The following is a 22,234-nucleotide window of genomic DNA, read 5'->3' on the forward strand; positions in this document are numbered from 1 at the left end:
AATGTTCTTTCCAATGTGTGTTGACATTTTTTCTCTCACTGAGCAGTTTTCAGGAAACCTTGTCTTCTTGATAGCTCCTATCAAGCTGCAATGTTAGGAAACCTCGTCTCCATGGGTGCTGAATTGATTTAGTCAGGACACCCCATCTACTCTGCACATTGAAGGGCTGCTTGAGTCTCTTACCTTCACTTACAAATGGAGCCATGTCTTTGTTTGAGATCAATGACAGTGCCAAAGTCATGGTTGATGTGCCTTGGAGATTATTGTGAGATGACCAGTTTGCATCTATTAAATAAAGTTTAGAAAGTCCGAGCTTTAAAGGCTTCCAAATGTGTATTGAGTCAAAAGCTGTGCATTAATTCTCTTGGGATTCCACTGTTTAGATGTTATGTGGGCTTGTGTGTGCATGTGCATGCCTGTGTGCTTGGAGCTTGAATTCAGAGCTGTGCTCAAGTCTAGTGCTCTACAACTTCAGTCACAGCTCCATTTCCAGCTCTTTTTTTTGTAGTTAATTGGAGCAAAATATCTCATGAGCTTTCCTGATCATCTGCCTTAGAATTGTGATCCTAAGATCTCACCTCCTGAGTAGCTAGGATTACAAGCATAAGTCATCAGCAATCTGGACATTGTTTAGATTTAAGAGCTTGTTTCACAGCAAGTTAAGTCCAGAGAGTTCTAATCTGGCAGAAAATAATTCTAAGAAATTCAAGTTCCCTTTTCTCTGAGGACGAGTCCCTTCCCAATTTATAGGAATTCATTCAGATTATAGCTTCAAATTTTACCATGCAAGTGTAATAACTCCAACACTTGTTTATCACATAAACAATACTTGGAAAGCAAATATTTGCTAGTCCTAGTTTCAAATAATTTTTGGCATATCCATTAGAGATAACCAAGTCATTTATATACTAGTACATTTTTACACTAAACAGTTTGAAAACACCACATCATTAAAGATTATAGTATTGCTATTAATAATTTCTCCTTGATCATCTTAATGTGTGTTATGGTATCAGAAAGAATATCTTATTTAAGAGAAAAGATTATTTTATTTAACAAGGAAGCATAATCATAACCATGGCAAATAGTTTTGTTGCTGTTTTTGACAATAAAAAAAGAGCTTCAGAGATTCTGTGACTATAAACTATAAGGTAATCGGTCTGCAAGATGCCTCAAAGGAGCAGAGAGATTTCACGTGGGAAAGTCTCAAAGATACATCAAGAGGAGGCTGATAATTGATGATCTTCCAAGGCATCAGAGCTAGTTTAAAGCTCCTTACTGGGCTTTGGATGCATTAATCATGAGTGATCTTTATACATACCCAGTGAGCAAACCACAGGAATTCTACTGTAGACTTTCAAAGACAGCATGGAGCATAAAATTCTATCCTGGAGTTCCTTACTGGCTTCAAGGAGAAATGGGATACATATGAATCAGAGTCTGCAAGTGAGGTTCAAATTACTGCAGTGAGGAGTAACAAAATACCCTTTGAAAGGCAAAAATCTCAAACTCTGTGCAAAGTATATAGAGAGTCCTATTCTAAGAACGTAATCCTGGCTCCCCTTATTCTCATCCCATTTAGCAAATATAAAGTGTTTATGAAATTTCTAAATATTCACTTACTGCACTTGTTCTAAAACACATGTAATAAATCCACAAATAAAGTGGACTTACTGTCCTTTAAAATAAACAGGAGCCAGAGAAATTTGTTCTCTGCTGATCTTAATAAGGTTGTTTCTATTTGAAGATAATTCTCTTCAGGTGGTAAATAAATAGTTCATCACCACAATGTCGTACTGTTATTGATTATATTAAGCTCTGTGTCAATCTACAGTTAGCTTCTGTCAACTACATCTCAAAATGACTATCCTGCAGGTAACTTATCTCCTGGCCCAACCCTGACTTGGACAGCAATTCTGTTTTCTGGGAGTTTTTGGTTTCTTTACTTGCTTAAGAAAACTTTTCTTCCAAAGTCTGTTCAAAGCAAGGTATAAAGCCTAAATTGACTCTATTATCTTCCTGGGAACTGTTCTATGGATTTATCTGCTCCTTTCTCTACTTGCAGTTGCTATTTTCTTCTTAGTATGCATTTATTTCTAAAGAAGGTGAGTATGTTATGACTAAAAATGTCCAAGGTCAAAGGAAAACACTGGATACTGATATGTCATGTTCCCTCCAAGATGTAGAAATATTTTAATATTTAGGAATATCTACGGTCACATTTATATTTTAGAGTACTCCTGCATTGCTGAGTGGCAAGGGACTTTAAAGAGTTTTTAACTGGAAGTGGGGAAAACAGTTATGGCTCATATTAGTTTTTGTGACTGCTATAACAAACTGCTACCTACTTATAAGAGGCTTAGAAAAATTTAAATTTGTTCTTTTATGCATTTGTTTCTCGTATGGTATGTGTGTGTGTGTGTGTGTGTGTGTGTGTGTATGCCCGTACTGGGGCTTGAATTCAGGGACTGGGTGCTGTCCTTTAGCATTTTTGCTCAAGGCTAGCACTCTGCCACTTGAGCCATGGTTCCATCTCTGGCTTCTTTAGTGGTTAGTTAAACATAAGGGTCTCATGGACTTTCCTGTTCCAGATGGCTTCGAACCTCAATCATCAGATCTCAGCTTCCCAAGGAGGTAGAATTGCAGGTGTGAGCAATTAGTGCCTGGATTTATTCTCTTATAGGGAACCCTCAAACAGGTCAAAAGTATTGAATGTCTTCTAGAACTTCTAGCGGGGGGCGGGACCTACATTTCTTTTCCATCTTCTGGAGGCCTCTGGCATTCTTAGCTTTATATCATTTTTATCTCAACCTCTCTCTTCATTCCCCCCACTCCAGCCTTTCCCCCCCCACTCCTTCTTACCTTAAATGAGTACTTATAACAGTACTTACTTATAAGAGTGATCATATTGGGCCATTTAGATAACTCAAAACAATCTCCTACTCCCAGAATAGTTGATCACATCTGCAAATTCTCTGTTGCCACATAAGGTAAAAATATTTACAGATTCTGTTCAACCTAATACAAGCCTTTGACATATCCAACCAAAAAGGAGAAACACGTGAATTTGAAAGATACATAAGGAGTGGAGTCATGATTTAATTATCAGCTGCTTCTGGGTATAGGGAAATAGAGAGGAAAACTGAGAAAATCCCATGTCTTGTTTTTCATTTTCTACATAGCCCAGAATGGCCTCAAATTCACAATCCTCCTGTGTCAGCCTCCCCCATGCTAGAATAACAGGGATGCACCACCACACTCAGCTAAACACCATGCTTTTTAAACTCAGTGGTGAGTGTGGGACCATAATCTGAGGTAGAATATCTAAGAGAAGCAGACCTCAGGGAAGAGGAAAATGAAGTGAATTTTTGACACATTAATTTTGAAATGCCCATGAGAAGTGTAAGTCAGGGCTTTCCAGTTCACAAATAAATGAATATACAGCTCTGAGCTCAGAAAACGAGCTATAAACTAAAAGGTGTATACTTAGAAATCATGAAGTATAAAAAATGGCAAATTAATTGAAGGAATAGAAGCCTTTTGTTAGGAATCTATCAGAAAGGAAAAATAAAATAAGAAGAGAGAAAGGCAGCAACAAAGGTATACCAATATTCGGATTCTAGCAATGATTTGAAAATGAAGACAAAATATGCAAGCATATATCTTCTACTAACACTCATTCTTTCTTTTTCTTTTCATCTGAACCACAGGACTGACATTTGTTTTCTTAACTACTCATCCTTTCTCTGATATTTAAGAAAGCATTGTTCTGCAAAATGCTGAAATAAGGATCCAGGATGACCTGTTGTAACAATGAGATGTACAAGACACTGTGTTGAAAATAAACTTTACAACTTTGTGGGGGGGGCAGGGAGGGAGGAGTTGGGGAGGTGGGGAGGAAAGGGATGGTAGGGGTAACAATGTTTGGTAGGAAATGTACTCATTACCTTGCTCATGTAACTGCAACACCTCTGTACAGGATCTTTACAATAAAATATATATATAATAAATAAGCAAAAAAAGAGAAAGTATTGTTCTGTATCATACCCAGTAAATGCTGTTACTCACATTTCTGTTGAGAGAGTAAATGGCATCTCTGAAGAGAGAGAAAGAAGGAGGCAAAATTCAAAGCATGGAAACAAACCTGCTCAGTGAATAATGGGCAACAGATGAGGTGATGAACACAAACTAGGTGGTTCAGTCTTTTCTCTTCCAGCCTCCTCACCTCACCTTAACTCAACCCCTCTGAGAGCAACCATCAAAACTATCAGAAAGTACTGGGCATTGATGGCTGATGCCTATAATTCTCATTACTCAGGAGGCTGAGATCTGAGGATCTTTGAAGCCAGTCCGGGCAGACAAATCTGACTCTTGTGTACAATTCATCAGTAAACAAGCTGGAAGTAGAGGCATGGTTCAAGTAGTAAAGCACCAGCTATGAGTAAAAAAGCCAAGTGAGAACATAGGCTCTGAGTTTTGCATGCACATGCATACGTGGGTGCAAGTGCAAATGCATCTACACACACACACACACACACACACACACACTGAGTTATCAGAAGGGAGGAGAGTTAAGTGAGAGACTCAGGCAATCCCCATGCACAGAGAAGCCATGGTGGAGACATCCTCTTCACCATATGAGGCTGTCATAGAGTTGATTTCTATGTGACTGAAACTGCCTCCATGGGCAAGAAGTGGGGCATTGCAGAATTGGCATATCCTATGTCCTTTCAGTTGAAGGTTTAAGAATTTAGGGCCCAGGAGGTGTCCTGAGAGGAGCCAGGAGTGCCTGTAGTTATAGCTGATGATGATGAAAACTTTGAAGTCAGGTTCAGGCCATGGCTTGGATTCATCAGCATCCCCTTCAGACACATCACAACATCAAACAAGAAAAGACCTTTCCTTCTTAGCTTGGTATCTACAGATCAGGATCAACAGAGATTGCTGGACAGAGTGGAAAAGTGGACCAGGGCAGACAGGAAACAGGCAGAAGGGCCCCTTCCTCCTGCTCTGAATTGTCTACCAAGAGTTCCCTGAGCTTGTCTCTGAGTTCTCCAGATCTCCCTGTGGTGGTCCTCAACCCTGAGTGCTCATTGGAAGCAACCAATGAGCTTATAAAAAACAAATAGGCAAACAACAACAAAAACAGGTGCCCATGCCTCACTTCAGACTTGCAAAATCAGGACCCCTGTCTGAGATTTAGGTGCAGGCAATTATTATGTATTTATGTATTTAAACATTCTTAATGGGATTTTAACATGTAGAACCACTCCAAACCTCAAGAACAAATTCTTCATGACACAAGTGCTGAGGAGCAAGGTTCAGCTCATGGGCAGCTTGAACTGGACTGTGATAGCAACTGGAAATATTGGCTGCCACATCACTCTTCTAAGAACAGACACCAAACTGCCACAGCCAGATGGCAAAGCACTACCACTCCCCAGGATGTGTCTAATGGCACCTATGACTTCACAACCCTAAAATAATCAAAGCCAGGCTTCTAAGGTAAAGAACTCTGAAAGGAAGATTTTCACACTGAAACAAAGGGAGGGCATGCATAGAAGGGTTCTCCCTGACAGTTTCATGGTTAGGCACAAAAATCAACCTCTAAGCTCCTGTCTGCCTTGTTTAGCATCTACGACAGAACTTCATCCTCAGGATTTGGATCTGCCTTCACCACTTTGCTGTGACAAGACTATGGAACTTGGCTTCTATGAGATGATAATTTTCTGCTTTTTAATGAGGCCCAAAGATACCTGCCTTAGGTTCAAGAGTTAAGTTCAGAGACATAGGCAAGTGCCAGACACAGAGGTGGTATCTCTCCTCTATTCCAACAAAGATATGAGAGACAATTAAAGCTAAGCCCTGGCCTCAAGAAACCTCCAATTCACATAGAACTCTGGCACAATAACCTGTGAAATACTCAAATTCTCTAAAAAGTTATGTGTCATTGATTACATGTTCTGACAACATCAGAACATAGTTAATTGCCAAAGTGATAGCAAAGACTAAATTGGGTAAGTTGAGAGGAGGAACATAACTCATTACACACTGGCTCCTAGCCATGGAGGAGGATTTATGAAGATGGGAGGATTTGCCATGAGTTTTAGATCAAACAAGATTGTGATCAGCTGAGTGGAAAGACAGCTTTACTAATAAAAGAATTTGGAGCCACGGACCGGTGGCTCAGGCCTGTAATCATAGGTGCTCAGGATGCTGAGATCTGAGGATCGGGGCAATCCAGGCAGGAAAGTCCATGAGACTTTTTTCTCCAATTAACCTCCAGAAAACCAGAAGTGATGCTGTGGCTCAAAGTGGTAGTTCAAACCCCAGGACTGGCAAAGAAGAAGAAGGAGGAGGAGGAGGAGGAAGTGGAGGAGGAGGAGGAGGAGGAGGAGGAAGAGAATTATTATTTAGAGAATCAATACAAATGGCTCTCAAGGACTAAAAGGTTTACTTTTTTCCCTGTTTGTGTTTTATATTATTTTTGGTACATCTTTAGGGGAAACATCTCCTCTTAGGTACGTGTTAAATTTTGCCCTGTTCTTTTTTTCAGGTTATAGTTATTCTGACTTGGCTTACCTACCTGGGTCAACTCTGAAGAGATCCACAGGACCTTAAGCTGATGAATGACAGGGGATAGTGGAGGAAAGCATTATTCTGATAGTGTCATTCTTTTCTCTTCCAAGGCAATTTGGAGCACGTCTTGAGAAGAGGGCATGCCCTGGGTCACCAGTTTATGCACCTTCCTTTAGTGATTCCTCTAGCTCCCAGCACCCAGCAACTGCATGTTGTTTCACAAAAAGGTGATGGTGATCCATCTCTTGACTTCGTAATCCCTCTGTGTTTTCTCACTGATCCTGAAGAGCTTTGTGATGCACAGTATACAGACTAAAATGATTTAGGGATGAACACAGCTTTTGTACTCATCGAAAGCTTTCCTTCTGTCTAGCTCCTCTTCCTGATTTTACCCAGAGAGAATTTAAAGCTTCAAGAAGATGCTCTCTCTTTCTTTTTTTATACTTGATCAGATTGGAATTAGACAGCATAAAGGAAGCCCACCTCTCAGCCACACCTAGAAAGCCCCTCTCCCAGGGCTGAGGGTAAGGAAGGCAGGTGTGCCTGGCCTGGCCAAGCATTTTTCTCCTTGAGAGGCCACCCCCCGTGCACAGCCAGGGAATTTTAGCCCATTATGTTTCTGATTCATTTGCACTTAACTCATCAAGATATTGTTTTGTATGAGCTGTTCGATGTCCAAAGCACCTTATGAGCCTTTTTACGACGCTTTTATCTGAGAAGCTGGGAATTATGCCTAGCCAAGAATAAACACAACTCAGAAGAAAGGTTTAAGCTCAGTTCAAAGTGTGGAACACTTTCTTAGACAGTGGCTAAAGAGGCTGCCCTTTTGGAGTTTTGCTGCCTTCAATTGGAAAGTGACTCAGAGGCATAGAAGATAAGGGGAAAGAAAAACAACAACAACATTTGATTTGAAAACCAAGCTTTTCCTTCAGTTTGAATGGGTGGCTGTCATTTGTTCTACATTAATTAACATGGGAAGAAATACATCATCTTTTAGATCCAGCCTATTTTTTGAAAGCTATAAGCATAAGACTGTTTTGAAGTGAGGTAAGGGTGATAAGCAGATCTCATTTTGTTGTTTTCTGAGCAGCAGTTCTTAATCAGATGAATGAACTTGTTTGTACTAGTTAACTTTGCTAGAGTTTAGGAGTTGTATTTAAAACAGATTTTATCCTACAGTGATATTAATTTGATAGGATCCCTGATCTGTAAACCATTGGTTATCTTGGTCTCTCCTGATAAGGAAAAAAAAGTGCCGAGGATTTCCAGTTGGTGAGCACATTTGGGCAGAATCTTTCACACGTCACAAATTGCAGATGGGAGGCAGTGATCTCGAACATGCAGTCACATTGCGTGACCATCTGACACCTTCCATTTAGAAAAATAATACTTTCCTCCCAGCATACGCTCTCTGCTGCAACCACTACCAAAAATTATGCCTGGGAGAGCTGTTCCTCCTAGACCAGGCTCTTAAATATTTCTTAGGTGGCTTTTAAAAGATTCATTTTGCAGCAGCACCTAGCTTGTGCCCTAGCCACCCAGAGAAACATCCCCCCCCCCTTGCAAAGGCAGTTTTTCCCAATGATGCTGCTGATAACAAAAACATCCACAAAGAACAAAAGGGCTGTGGGGAGGGGGGTGGTGAATGACTGGAAGGAGACAAGAAAATTACACCAGACACATCTGTAAGGTGATTTATTCTTGTCTTCTGTGTGATCCGATAATATTCACGTTAAAGTCAATGGACTTCTTTGTCGGCTTGTTTCTAAGCTGCTTGGTAGTGGCAGAGAATTTCTCAGTCCCCAGGAGGGCACTGGATGCCCTGGGATTGTATGTAACTCCCTCATCTACCAGTATTCTGCACAAACCCTTGTTCATTTAAGACAAGGAAGAGTCTCTATGTCTTGCCTCCTTTCCTATATATGTCATGACCCCCAGCAATAGTAACAGCTGTGATTTCCAACAGACATGTTCAAGAAGAAAGATTTTTAATAAGTTTTATTATTGTAAAAATACTGTACAGAGGGGTTACATGGGAGCAAGGTAATAAGTACATTTCCTATCAAGCATTGTTGCCTCCTCCTTTGTTTTTCCCCTACCATCCCTTCCCTCCCACCTCCACAATGCCCCAGGCCTAAATTATAAAGTTCCTTTTTCAACACAGTGTCTTCTGCATCTCATTGTTACAATGGGTCAACCCATATCCCCATTTAAACATTTTGTTTTTTCCCTTCCCCTCCCCAAATTAGACCAACATCAAATACAATGAAAACAGAGGTTATACCATGGGGGAGGAACATACAAAGCAACAAAAAGAGATCACATGGTACATTATGAATACATTAGAAACAATAGCAAGAAAGGAAAAACCACTTGCGTCCCTATCTTGGGGATCATTTCGCTTAGTATCATCTTATATAGTCATATGTACATAGCTTTTGATCTTTTCTGCTTGTTCTAGACATATACTAGTTATTGCAAATAAGGGAAACCATGGGACCTATGTTTCTATGAGTCTGGCATACTTTACTAAATATAATTTTTTCCAAGTCTTTCCACTTCCTAACAAATGGGGCGATGTCATTCTTTCTGGTGGAGGCATAGAATTCCATTATATATATATATATATATATATATATATAATATTATATAGATAATATTATATATATATATAACATTTTCTTGATCCATTCATTTTCTGAGGGGCATTTGGGTTGGTTCCATAACTTAGCTATGATAAATAATGCTGCAATAAATATAGTTATGCTAATAGCTTTAGTATGGTCTTGTTTGTGATCATTTGGGTAAATGCCCAAAAATGGGATTGCTTGATCAAAGACTCTATGTGGAGTCTTTTAAGGAACCTCAATATTCAACCACCAAAGTGGTTGAACAAGTTTACACTCCCACCAACAATGCAGTAAGGTTCCCTTCTGGCCACATCCCCTCCAGCACCTGCTGTTATTAGAGTTCTTGATTATAGCCATTCTAACTGGGGTGAGGTGATATCTCAATGTTGTTTTGATTTGAATTTCTTTTATGGCTAGAGAGGTTGAGCATTTCTTCATGTGTCTATTGGCCATTGTTATTTCCTCTTCAGAGAAGTTTCTCTGTAAGTCTTTAGCCCACTTATTTATTGGACAGTTGTTTCTTTGAGGAATTGTTGTTGGGGGATTTAATTGAGTTCCAAGTATATTTTAGGTATGAGACTCTTATCCATTGTATGGCTAGTGAAGATCTTCTCCCAATCCGTGGGCTTTCTATTGATCTTGCTAGCTATGTCATTTGCCATGCAGAAGCTTTGCAACTCCATGCAGTCCTATTTGTCCAACCTTTCTTTGATTTGTTGTGTTTCTGGGTCTCTATTCAGAAAATTTTGGCCTGTGCCAAGGAGACCTAGAGTTTCTCCTATTCCATCCTGTAATGTTTTCAAAGTGTCTGCTTTGCCTCTAGTTCTTTGATCCATTTGGAGTTGATTCTGGTGCAGGGTGATAGATAAGGATCTAGCTATAGTTTTCTACAGGTGATTAACCAATTTTACCAGCACCATTTATTGAAGAGGCTGTCTTTCAGGAAGAGAGATCTTTTTAACCAGAAATTGAGAATTCTGATAGCATGTCCAGACGGGCACAGTTTATTGCCTGATTAACAGAGGTCATGGCAAAGACAATATTGGGTCTTTACCTAATGTGTACAAACACACACACACACACACACACACACACACACACACACACTGCATGGCCCTTTGCACCACACATATACAAAACACACACACCTTTTTTTTCCTTTGCAGAACTAAACACCCTTTTCCAACCTCCTGGTCTGCTAATATCTACCTACTAAGACTGAAAAAGACAGAGCAGCTACTGACCTATTACAACTGACCCATAGAATCTATGGAGGAGTGATACTCTCTCCATGATCAGAGAACAAAGATGCTCAAAACAATCAACCACCTGCTTTCAAAAATACTTTCTTCCCATTTTCACACTGCCCCAGGCTTCAGGGGATTTCCCAGCAGTAGCAAGCACATGGTTTTAAGGTCATATGTATTAGAATCTCATCAAAATGTTAAAAATGAAGATATTTTTGGTTAAAATCAAAGTGGTACTTTTGGATCAATACCTTGTTCTCCTATGGATAAAAGGAATAGATAATATGATATGTATGCCAATAATAATATCATTATTTTAATAATGAAAAGGATATAATAATAATAAAAGATAGATTTTTTTTTGGTCCAGTCATGGGGCCTGAACTCTGGGCCTGGGCACTGTCCCTCAGCTCTTCAGCTCAAGGCTAGTGCTCTACCACTTGAGCCACAGCACCACTTCCGGCTTTTTCCTTTTTGCTTATGTGATGCTGAGGAATCGAACCCAGGGCCTCATGCATGCAAGGCAAGCGCTCTACCACTGAGCCACCTTCCCAGCCCCAAGGATAGAATGTTTTAATAATGTTATGGCAACAGAAAAGTAAACAGACTTTGTTCTCAAGAAAGCTTGAGTTTTGACTAGAAGAGGGATTGGCTAATTCTTGAAGCCTTTACAAATATTGGGCAATAGTTGTAAATTTATGTAAAATCACCTCTACCTAAGGGACAAGGATAATATATGGATAGCATAAAAGAAAGAAAACAGACAAACAAATATTGCTTTGACAAGGATTATCTCTAAAACCATTCACTAGGCTAGGGGTGTTTGGGCAATAGATATTTTTCTAATAAAATCTATAGATTGTAAGCTTTATCTTTTCTTCTTTTTCCTCCTCCTTTTCTTCCTTCTCATTCATCTTTTTCTCTCTCTCTCTCTCTCACGCACACACACACACACACACACACACACACACACACACACACACACACAAGGAATTCAGCCAGGAATCAAGTGAGATCCCAAGCAACATGAATTCTTCCTAAGACAATCTGTGCATGGGATCCCACATAGCTGGTAATTGAACAGTGCTTGACCACCTAATGTTTTGTTATGTATCACTTGCCAATGTTATTCCCAATTCATTTCTCTCTTAAATATCTGTTAATCTTTATACCGTAACTTTAACTTTATCTCCAACTCAATCACAATTAAAGAAATAATAGATTAAATAAATGAAATGCCGAGTGTCCCAAACCTACAGGTAAAAGAGGAGCCATTAGGCCCAAATTGTCTTGGTTGTACAGATCACAGGCAATTCTTGATTAGATATTGAACTTGGATTATCTATCATAACTGATGAGATAAAAAGGTTTTATTGAGCAGTTATCATAAACCAGGCATAGTTTTAGGCATTTTAATTGTGGAAGGCTTTGCTTCTTACAGTTACAAATACAGAAAATGAGACACAAGGAACTTAATTGCTCAAGCTACAAATGTGAATGTGAAGGAGTGTCTATATCTGAACATGGTGAATTAAATCTGCCTAACATACTCTGCACCCTAAGTAAGGTGCTTTCTTGTGAATTCCCTTCTAGGGACATTCAGCAGTTAATACCCAAAAAGCTGCAACTTTGCATGCAACTCTAATCAGAAATAACACATGGGACAGAAGACATTTCTTACCCAGCTTGGAGCAAGATCACAATTAGTTAATAGTTTCAGAAGTTAATAGTTTTAGAGTAGGCTTAAAAATACTAACTTCATAAGAAGAGCATTGCATGCTGAGAATGAGAAAGTAGAAAGATGAAGGTATTATGTTCCTGGCTTGTAATGAAATCACTGGCCAACGTTGAAGACTCCCATTCTCTGGGCTTCTAGGCACAGGACACAATGCATGTTGGCCTCATATCCCTGAACTTACCTTTTGGTTGGGTTGTACCATTGAACTATTAAATCTGAAGTTTTATATAATTCACTGAGTTCTAGAGAAGTTATATTAGCATTATTGACTCAATATCTGTTAATTCTCTAGAACAAAGGTATTTTTGACTAATATCTACCAAACCACCATTATGGCTGAAAAAGCCAAAGAAGGATTATGCCAGATTTTAACCACAAGAAAAACATTTAAACATCAAATAAATCTTATTATGGACATTTTTCTTAGAAAAATGAGTACACTTACATTCAGATCTTGAATACATTTTCAGCTATGAAAGGTGAGGGCTTTTTATTTATGTTTTGTGCCCATTTGGGGGCTTGAACTCAGGGCCTAAGCTGTGTCCCCGAGGCTTTTTTTGGTCAAGGCTAGAACTTTACCACTTGAGCCATAGCTCCAGCAGTGGTTCATTAGAAGTAAGAGACTCACAGACTTTACTACCCAGGCTGGCTTCAAACCATGATCTTCACATCTCAACCTCCTGAATAGCTAGGAATATAGGGGTGAGCCAACAGCTCCTGGCCTAAAAGTTGAGTTTAAATATTAGTTACTTAATGATTATTGTTGGATATATTTGCTAAATCTAAAGCAAAATATCTCAAAAGATAAGCTGATGTAGATGAACAAAAATAGTCTAATAACATGTCAAGATACTATTCTATTCATTAATGCCTTTGTAGTAGCTTTTATAAGAACAGATCTAGGCAACTTTCCATATTATTCTCTTCAATTTCATCAGAAACAATCAAGCATAGAACTCTTGATTTCTTTTTATCTTTCGAGTGTTTTTATTATCTTTAAATAGTTGTACAAAGGAGTTGCCATCAACAAAGCAGTTTATGAATCACAGTACATCTTGAGCAATGTTACCCCTTTCAATGTTCTTACATACCCCTCCCAATCTACCCCTACCCTCACTTTTCTTAATTTTTAGATTATGTATTGATTTTTATTGCTATTCAGAAAAGCAATTTATGTAGACAATACATCTTGATCTGTGTCAACATCTGGAAGTGTCACCATCTCCCCTTCCCTTATATTTCTCAATTCTGTAGTATATATCATTATCTATCTATCTATCTATCTATCTATCTATCTATCTATCTATCTATGTATATCTATCTATCTATAATTGCCTCCCTCCCCCTATTTCAAGTACCCATTTCCTGGTATTTATTTTGTTGGGCTTTGATTTAGTCTTACTAATGAATTATACTATTTGAGCTCTCCATAGAGTCTATTGTATTACCTACCAACTTTCCGTGGACACTTTGTTGCTTTTCCTTGGTAATGAAAGGGGAAACTGGCCATCATTTATTGAAGAAACAAACTGTGCAGTGTCTCTCCTACCATAATGAGTGTCATCTGGTAAGTATACATTCTTGTTAAAGAAACACAAAGACCAAGCAAAAATAAGCAAAACAATAGATAGTAATAAGTGCTATAAAAAGACATAAAGGAAAGACATAGAGTTCGAGAGAGGGGAACCTGTGGTTTAAATAAATAAGATACTCATGAGAAATTATGCCTGTAATCCCAGCCATGCAAGAAGTAAGAACTGAGAGATGGGGTTTGAGACTTTCCCAGGAATGAAGTTTGATAGACTATCTCAACCAACAAAAGCTTGAGACTGGTAACACAGCTCCTGTGTGCATAGATAGAAAGATCTCACACGGTCCAAGACTGGCCTCAGCAACAAGCTCAAGATCCTATCTGAAAATTACCTGTAGTATAAAAGACTTGGTACATGACTCAGGTAGTAGAGCCCATTCCCTCCATGTCTGCTCAGTTTCATGGCCATTCTTTAAAACAAACAAAACACACAAACATTTTTTGTCAAGGTGATATACAGAGGGGTTACAGTTACATAAGTAAGGTTATAAGTACATTTCTTGTCAAACTTATTATCCCTTCCCTCATTTTTCTCCTGCTTTCCCTTTCCCCCAACCTCCTCTCAAGTTGTACAGATCATTTCCAACATATTGTCTTGTGTATATCGCTGTCGCATTAGCTCCCCCTTGTCCTTTGTCTCACCAATATGCTGTGGTACTCTGGCTTAAGTGGTAGAACACTCACCTTGAGCTGAAGAGCTCAAAGACTGTGCCCAGGCCCAGAGTTCAAGCCCTACCACCACCACCCGCCCCCCCCAAAAAAAAGTCTCATGGGACTTTTTTGCCTAGGCTGGCTTCAAATTGCAATCTTCATGGCTATTCTTATCATTCAAGTGCTGATTTCAAGCACAGTATAAGTGTGTGTGTGTGTGTGTGTGTGTGTGTGTGTGCATGCATGCATGCATGTGTGTGTGTACATAAAATGTTTTCTGGATGACTGCTTACACAAACCTGTGGAATGTTTTAAGTAACAATAAATTGGGTCTTGTTTGTATAAGAGGAGCATGTCTTCTTCTATTTTCTATCTCTCCCACATAGTAAATAAGCATAAATATTTAAAGACTTAGGCTGCTTATAAGTTCTCAACTGCCATAAATTGTCACAAAATTGGCCTGTCAATCAAAATTTCAAGAATGATACATTCACCTGATTGTGTTTGAACCCTCCATTTCCCTTATAGAACTAAAGAGTTCTTGTTTTGGAATCATTCACCTGCTCTTTTTTCTCTTAAGAATCACGGGGCACTGGGCACTGGTAGGTGAATAAAGCCTTTCGTCTAGGCTGGCAGGAAGTTGCTCAGCAAGTACTTAACTATAGTACAATGTGGTTGCTTCTAGATGCTACACACTGCGAATATCTATTCTATGGAAGAGATGCTGAATAAGTTGTAGCTCTTTACTTTCTTTCTCTCATATATTTGCTTTGCCTTGAATGCATCCTTTTTCCTTACTCTCAAACAGGAAGGATTATAATCTTAAATAAATTGACATCCCACCTACTTCTTTGCCTGTATTCCTGAATAGCAGTACTTCTGTTTGACACATAATTGACTGCTTAGTAATACTGCTGTCATATTATGCTATGGTTACTGTCATGGTTCCCTCTACCATTATTAATTTTAGAAATGCCTTTTTGCTGCTCATTTTCTAGAACTTGCAAGTCACAGAATTAGAGCTTGAAAAAACTCATTTCTTTATGGCCTTGTGGTCAATACAGAACTTTTTTCTTTGCTCTTGTATGGCCTGAGTTGTTATATGCAGTTAAGAAAATAAGACTGCTTTTGAAGCAAAATCAATTTATTTTGTTTTTTTTCCTTTAATGTAATTCCACATAGCAAATTAAACTTTTTCTGAAATCTTGTTTCAATTTTCATGTACTTTGATGTTTGATTTGTCCAAAAATATACATTAAGACTGTTACAATTTTTAAGCCAATCATACTGAGTTTTAATTTTAAAACAAAAAACATAAAACAAAAACACTTGTTCTACTCTTCCTCAGCACTTGGTTTGGCAATCATCTTTTTAACTGTTTCTCTTTGAATTTATTTCTATATGATAAAAATTATTTGCTTGGGTCCCTATATTTTTATTGATGAGTTTTTACTTTTTGATAGCTGCCACTTCTCATTTTTATGTAAGTAGAACAAAAATAGTTAATTTTTAAAATTAATGCTGAGCCAGAAAGAGTGGCTTACCCTTGTAATCATAACTACTTGGATGGGTCAAGCCAGGGAGAATCATGACTCAAGGTCAATCCTAGTCGAGAAAGAGAGAGAGAGAGAGAGAGAGAGAGAGAGAGAGTATTGTGGCGCACAGCTATCATCCTATCTATGTGGGAAGTGTAAATAGGAGAGTTGCCGTCCAAACCAGGCAAGATAAAAAAGACCCTATTTTAAAAATAATAAAAGCAAAGAGGACTGACTATTTGGCTCAAGTATTGAGCATATTTACCTAGAGATCACAAATCCCAGTACCATGAAAAAGAAAGGAGTGTTCCCATTTTTATATAATATTGTTGTGCCAAATCACTAAGATGAAATTTCTTCTTATTTCTTTGCCCTTCCTGGAGTTTATTTTTTTGTCATTCCTTCTACTTCAATAACTTTATAGAAGAAAATTCACTTCTCCCAAAAGCTCCACCCTACATGTAAAACTAGTAAATTTTTGCGAAGGAGTCCAAGCACAGCTGATACACCTGAAATTCCCTTTTCATTGTACCATGCCATTTTTCTGGGACTTTTCTTCCTAGACTTCTCAGTTTCATGGTTTTTTCCCCCTATGCAAGAGTACTTTCATTCAATAATTTTGCTTCATAAAAATTAGTTCCTGTAGACCAACATTTCTTGGTTAGAATACCTGAAATAAGTATCGTATAGGAATCTGCTTTGACCTTTGTTTTCCCCCAAAAGACCCACTTTTGTTCCTTAAGTCCTATAGTGATCAAAGCTCAAGCATATGAGGTCTCCATGTTAAAGTCTTTCCACCAGAAAAGTCCAAGATATTTGTTTTCTCTGGCTGATCACAAATTAGTTTGAAAATATATATATAATATGGCCTATTGCAGAATACCCTTTGATATGTGATTAAGCACAATAAGCATTAACACTGACAAGTTGCTTTGATAGATTTCTGAAGCTTAATGTTGGCTCCTGGGAGTGAATTCACTGGAGGATATTCACCACTCTTCAGGAGGAGTCACTAGAGATTTCCCCAGTACTCCACAGATTCTGAACAAAAACTTTTTGAGGAAAAAAAGAAAAGAAGATGGAAGAATGAAAGCAAAAATAAGGAAAAACTTACTGTTGGATTTATTTGCTTTTAATCAGTTGCATTGGGAAATAATTCACAAAAATAAAGTGCACTCTATGAAAATATATAATTCATACCCCTTTAGAATACTCAGTTGGTGAACCCTCATCACCCTCTACTTTTAGGACATTTCCATCATCCCAAAAAGAACCCTCAGCATGAGTAACTCATGCCTATAATCTAGCTACATAGGAAACTGAATGCAGAAGGATTATGGCTGAAGTATAGTATGGGAAGAAAAGTTGTATTATTTTAACCTCAAAAAAAGCCAATAAAAACAGAGCTGGAGCTGCTGGTTTAAGTGGTAGCGCACTAGGATAACAAGCATGAGGTTCAAATCCTAGTACCTCCAGAGAGACAGACAGACAGAAAGACAGGGACAAAGAAAGAGGAGATATACCTGGAACTCAAAAAATTAAATTCCCCAACAACAAATCTTCAAAGAAACAACTGCCCAATAAATAAGTGGGCTAAAGACTTAAAGAGAAACTTCTCAGGAAAGAAGGATGGCCAATAGACACATGAAGAAATGCTCAACCTCTCTAGCCATAAAAGAAATGCAAATCAAAACAACATTGAGATACCACCTCACCCCAGTTAGAATGGCTATATTCATGAACTCTAATAACAGATGCTGGAGGGGATGTGGACAGAAGGGAACCTTACTGCATCTTTGGTGGGAGTATAAACTTGTTCAACCACTTTGAAAAGCAGTATGGAGGTTCCTCAAGAGACTCCACATAGAGCTCCCCTATGACCCAGCAATCCCATTTTTGGGCATTTCCCAAATGATCACAAACAAGACCATACTAAAGCTACCAGCACAACTATGTTTATTGCAACATTATTTACCATAGTTAAGATATGGAAACAACCCAGAAGCCCCTCAGTAGATGAATGGATCAAGAAAATATGGTATATATACACAATGGAATTCTATGCCTCCATCAGAAAGAATGACATTGCCCCATTTGTTAGGAAATGGAAAGACTTGGAAAAATTAAGTGAAGTAAGCTAGGCCCAAAGAAACATAGGTCCTATGGTTTCCCTTATTTGCAATAACTAGTATATGTCTGAGTCAAGCAGAAAAGGTCAGATAAGTTGGTGTTAGAGAAATGAACCTTAAGATATGTATTCAAATGTTTTTTCTTTCATGAGATTGTTTCTAACACATTTATAAGATTATTTCTTTGTTGCTTTGTATGTCCCTCCCCCACGGTATAACCCCTGCTTTCACTCTATTTGATGTAGGTATAATTTGTGGAGGGGAAAGGAAAAAAACAAATCTTTTAAATAGGGATACAGGTGGACCCATTGCAACAATGAGATGTACAAGTCGTTATGTCGAAAATGAACTTTACAACTTTGGTGGGGGGGAAGGATTAGGTGGGGGACGGAGGGATGATGGGAAGGGATGGGATAGGGAAACAAACGAGGAGGCTACAATGCTTGATAAGAAATGTACTCATTTTCTTGCCCATGTAATTGTAACCCCTCTGTACAGAATTTTCACAGTAAAAATAAAAGAGAGAGGAGAGAAAGAAAGAGATAAGAAGAGGGAGAAAGGAAGGGAAATGTAATATTAGTAAGTAAAATGTAAAAACATTACAAGCACATTTCATATGAGCTTGAGATTTCCCTAGATGCCTTTTGTATAAGTTTAAGACATTCCTTTTTATAGCTAGTTGGCTGTTTCTATCATGAAGGAGTGTTAGGTTTTGTCAACACATTTCTCACATCCGAGATAATTAATCATGTGGGTTTTGTTCTCTATTCTCTGTTATTATGGCTCATTATATGAATCAATTTTCAAATGCTATGCCAACTTTGCAGTCCTCTTAATCACAATATATAATTTTATATATTCTTTTTAAATATTATTTTATTGTAAAGATGCTTACAGAGGGGTTACAGCTACATGAGTAACTGTAATGAGTACCTTTCTTGTCAACCATTGTTACCCCTCCTTTGTTTTTCCCTACTATTCCTTCCCTCCCCTGTTTATATATTCTTAACCACCAATTTGAGTTTAGCTATGATCAAACATTCTGCACACTGGAATGGGAGTTACTAAGTACAACAACAGTAATAATGTGTATTTCTGGCTCTGTACCTATCATCTTTACCTATTTATGTTCATTTAATCTTAATCTTTTCTGAGTATAAGCCTGACTCTCCTCAAAGATGCATAACCTTCACAAGGTCATAGAATTAGTTAATAGAGATCCAAACTCCATCATCTGACCCCGTCATCAACATAGAATCCTAGGAAGTCTATGTTGAGAGATGGCACTCTTGCCTAAGGTAGGAACTGCATCTGCTCTTCTATTTTTATTCCCCATCTATCTGCTGTGCCTGAGTGTTGGCCACTAAAGTAAATAAATAGGCATTTGGGGGTGACAAATGTATGGGTTTGCTCAATTTAGATTCAAGGTTGTAGTCACACACCATGATGCATAGGGCTGACAGCATATCGGATGACTGAAAATAGGTCATCAATACAAATCGGACTTAACTAGAAAATGTGCAATTTCTTTTCTAACCTCCAGACTTGTGATTTCTAACTTGCTGTCTCTATGTCTGTAAGATTCCGTGCTCCAGATATGTGGGAAGACTTCTTCAGACATGTCTCCCCAGATCTGTGATGGTTATATCAATGGGGGAGAGGAACTCACAAAGAAACAAAGTCTTAAACAGAGGATTGGCAAAATTGGAAATAGCAGTGGTGTATCCGTGAAGCGTTTTTTCTATTTCCAGTATACCCTTTTACATGATTGTAGTGTTTTATGATTCAAAGGGGGAGAAATTATTAAGCATATGATAAGTAAGAAGTTGAAATATTTAAAACGTGAAGAAAGAAGCCTCTACTGTAAGAAAAGAAACTGAGATTATAACACTTATCCTAATATTGTGAAGTATTTTAAAATCTTCATCACAATTTTCCAGTGCCTCTTAACTTTCTCATGTTTAACAGTCTTTTATTTTCAAATAAAAGTGCTCAAAAATCTCAGCTACCAAGATGAAGAGCTATTTGAGAGATCTATATAAAAAAAAACAAAAACAGTACTCTACAGGAAACTATTGTTCTAATTAATATGAGCAAAAATGCATTCAGAGCCCCTATTTCTGCCTAATGATTGTCTCAGTTTTACCATGCCTCTGTGTATGTTAGACATTAGAATCCACAGTCACTACAGCACCTCAGCCTCCTAATCAGAAACCAGAGGCTAAACTTTTTCAGTAACAGCTCACCAATTCTACATACACATAGGCATAGAATTTCCAAGGAATCCACGTCTCATTGCTGAGAAAAGAGGAAGAAAGGAGCCTGGCTGAACCCCCTCTGCCCTAAATTCTTGTGTATCCTGCCCTGCTTTTCCACCAGGCAACCCTGTGTGAAGTGATAGCTCTGTACTCTCCCCCACGGCCCGTCTGCAGCGCTGCATGGCTTTCCATTGCTTAAGGATAAACAGGTTGGAGCTGCATATGGCTAACATTTCTTGTTTGAGCTGGTACAAGGAGAGGTTGTTTAGCATCTGCAGGTCTCACATGGTGTCACGGGCAGTAAAGGAATGACTGAAGTAGTTGCAGACAGCATGGAGTCTACATTCCTCTCTTTGCCTAAGAAATCATGGATAATTAAATTAACATGGATTGAATGCAAAGCATGAGAACGGAGGCATCCGCACAGAAACTCCCATCTCAATGTGTGATCGCCATATTTACCTGTATTATACGAGGCAATAAAAGCCAGAGGAGAAAAAGTAATAAAAAAACAAAATTGTAATAAAAACTTATATTTACATAATTTCTTTCTGCCCCAGGATTCTTAAGCATTTAATGAAAATCATCTATGAAAATCTGTCACTGGGCATGTGACTTAGAACTGGCAGAAGAACTCATTAGTGATAACAGGGGAACCAAAGAAACAAAAAGTAAACTGGAGTATAAAAAGAGAACACGACCTCCTCAGGTTTAGCGGTGCATGCCTGTAATCCCAGCACCAGGGAGGTGGAGGCGCGGGAAGACCCAGAGCTCAAGACAAACCCAAGCAACATAACAAGTTTCAGGAGACCTTGTCTCAAAAATAAATAAACCAGCTAAATAAATAAATCCATATACATAAAAAGACTCCCCTCCCCCCACACACAGCCACATACACACAAGAGGAAAAAATCCTCATTTAGGTTGGACTTGTTCCTCATTCTGTTTCACTTTTCTTTTGTGGTACTTTTGGAATTCAGGGCCTCATGATCTACAGCTTGAACCATGCTTCCAGCTCTGCTTTTCGGTTAGGAGATGGAATCTTTCAGACTTTTCTGCTAAAGCTGGCTTTGAACCCCATGACCTTCCATGTCTCAGCTTCCTGAATAGCTAAAATTAGAGAAGTGAGCCACTGTGCCTGGCTTCATTTTCTTACTATTTTTCTTTTTGGTCCATCGTGGGACTTGAACCCTGGGCCTGGGCGTTGTCCCTCAGCTCTTAAGCTCAAGGAGAGCGCTCTATCGTTTGAGCCACAGCCCACTTCTGGTTTTCTGGAGATAAGAGTCTCACGGACTTTCCTGCTCGGGCTGGCTTTGAACCGCAATCCTCAGATCGCAGCCTCCTGAGTAGCTAGGATTACAGGCATGAGCCACCGGCGCCCGGCTACTATTTTTCTTTTGACTATAAAAAGATGATCAATTCCAAATCAACATCCACTGTAATCTGGACGTGGTAAGAAACAGTAAAAGGGTCCTGAATCAAAGGCTCACCTCCTATCAGCCTGCAACAGTGAAATTTACACTTACTTGGGGAAACTGTCAAATAACCCAACTAACTTCCTCATATTCGCTCTTACCTGCTGCCCAATACAGAGTTAAAGGACATGTCCTTTGTTCTATGTGCCCAATATTATTAGGTTGCCCAGGCATCTTTCCTCTACCCATGCTGAAATTCATCCTGTGGTTATGAAATCAGGCTGCCTTTGTTATGACTTTGAAAGATTTGTAAGGCGCAGATGTTAGCTCCAGCTGTTTTCATCAGTGATCTGCAGGCTGCAGTGGTCCTAAGTAGGTTGTACTCTTACCGGAAGGTATTCCAGTGAATTCTCCTACCACTGACATACTGAGAAGCCTCATACAAAAACAGATTCAAGAGA

This window comes from Dipodomys ordii, unplaced genomic scaffold (genome assembly GCF_000151885.1).
Source record: "Dipodomys ordii isolate 6190 unplaced genomic scaffold, Dord_2.0 Scaffold25, whole genome shotgun sequence".
Classification (NCBI taxonomy): domain Eukaryota; kingdom Metazoa; phylum Chordata; class Mammalia; order Rodentia; family Heteromyidae; genus Dipodomys; species Dipodomys ordii.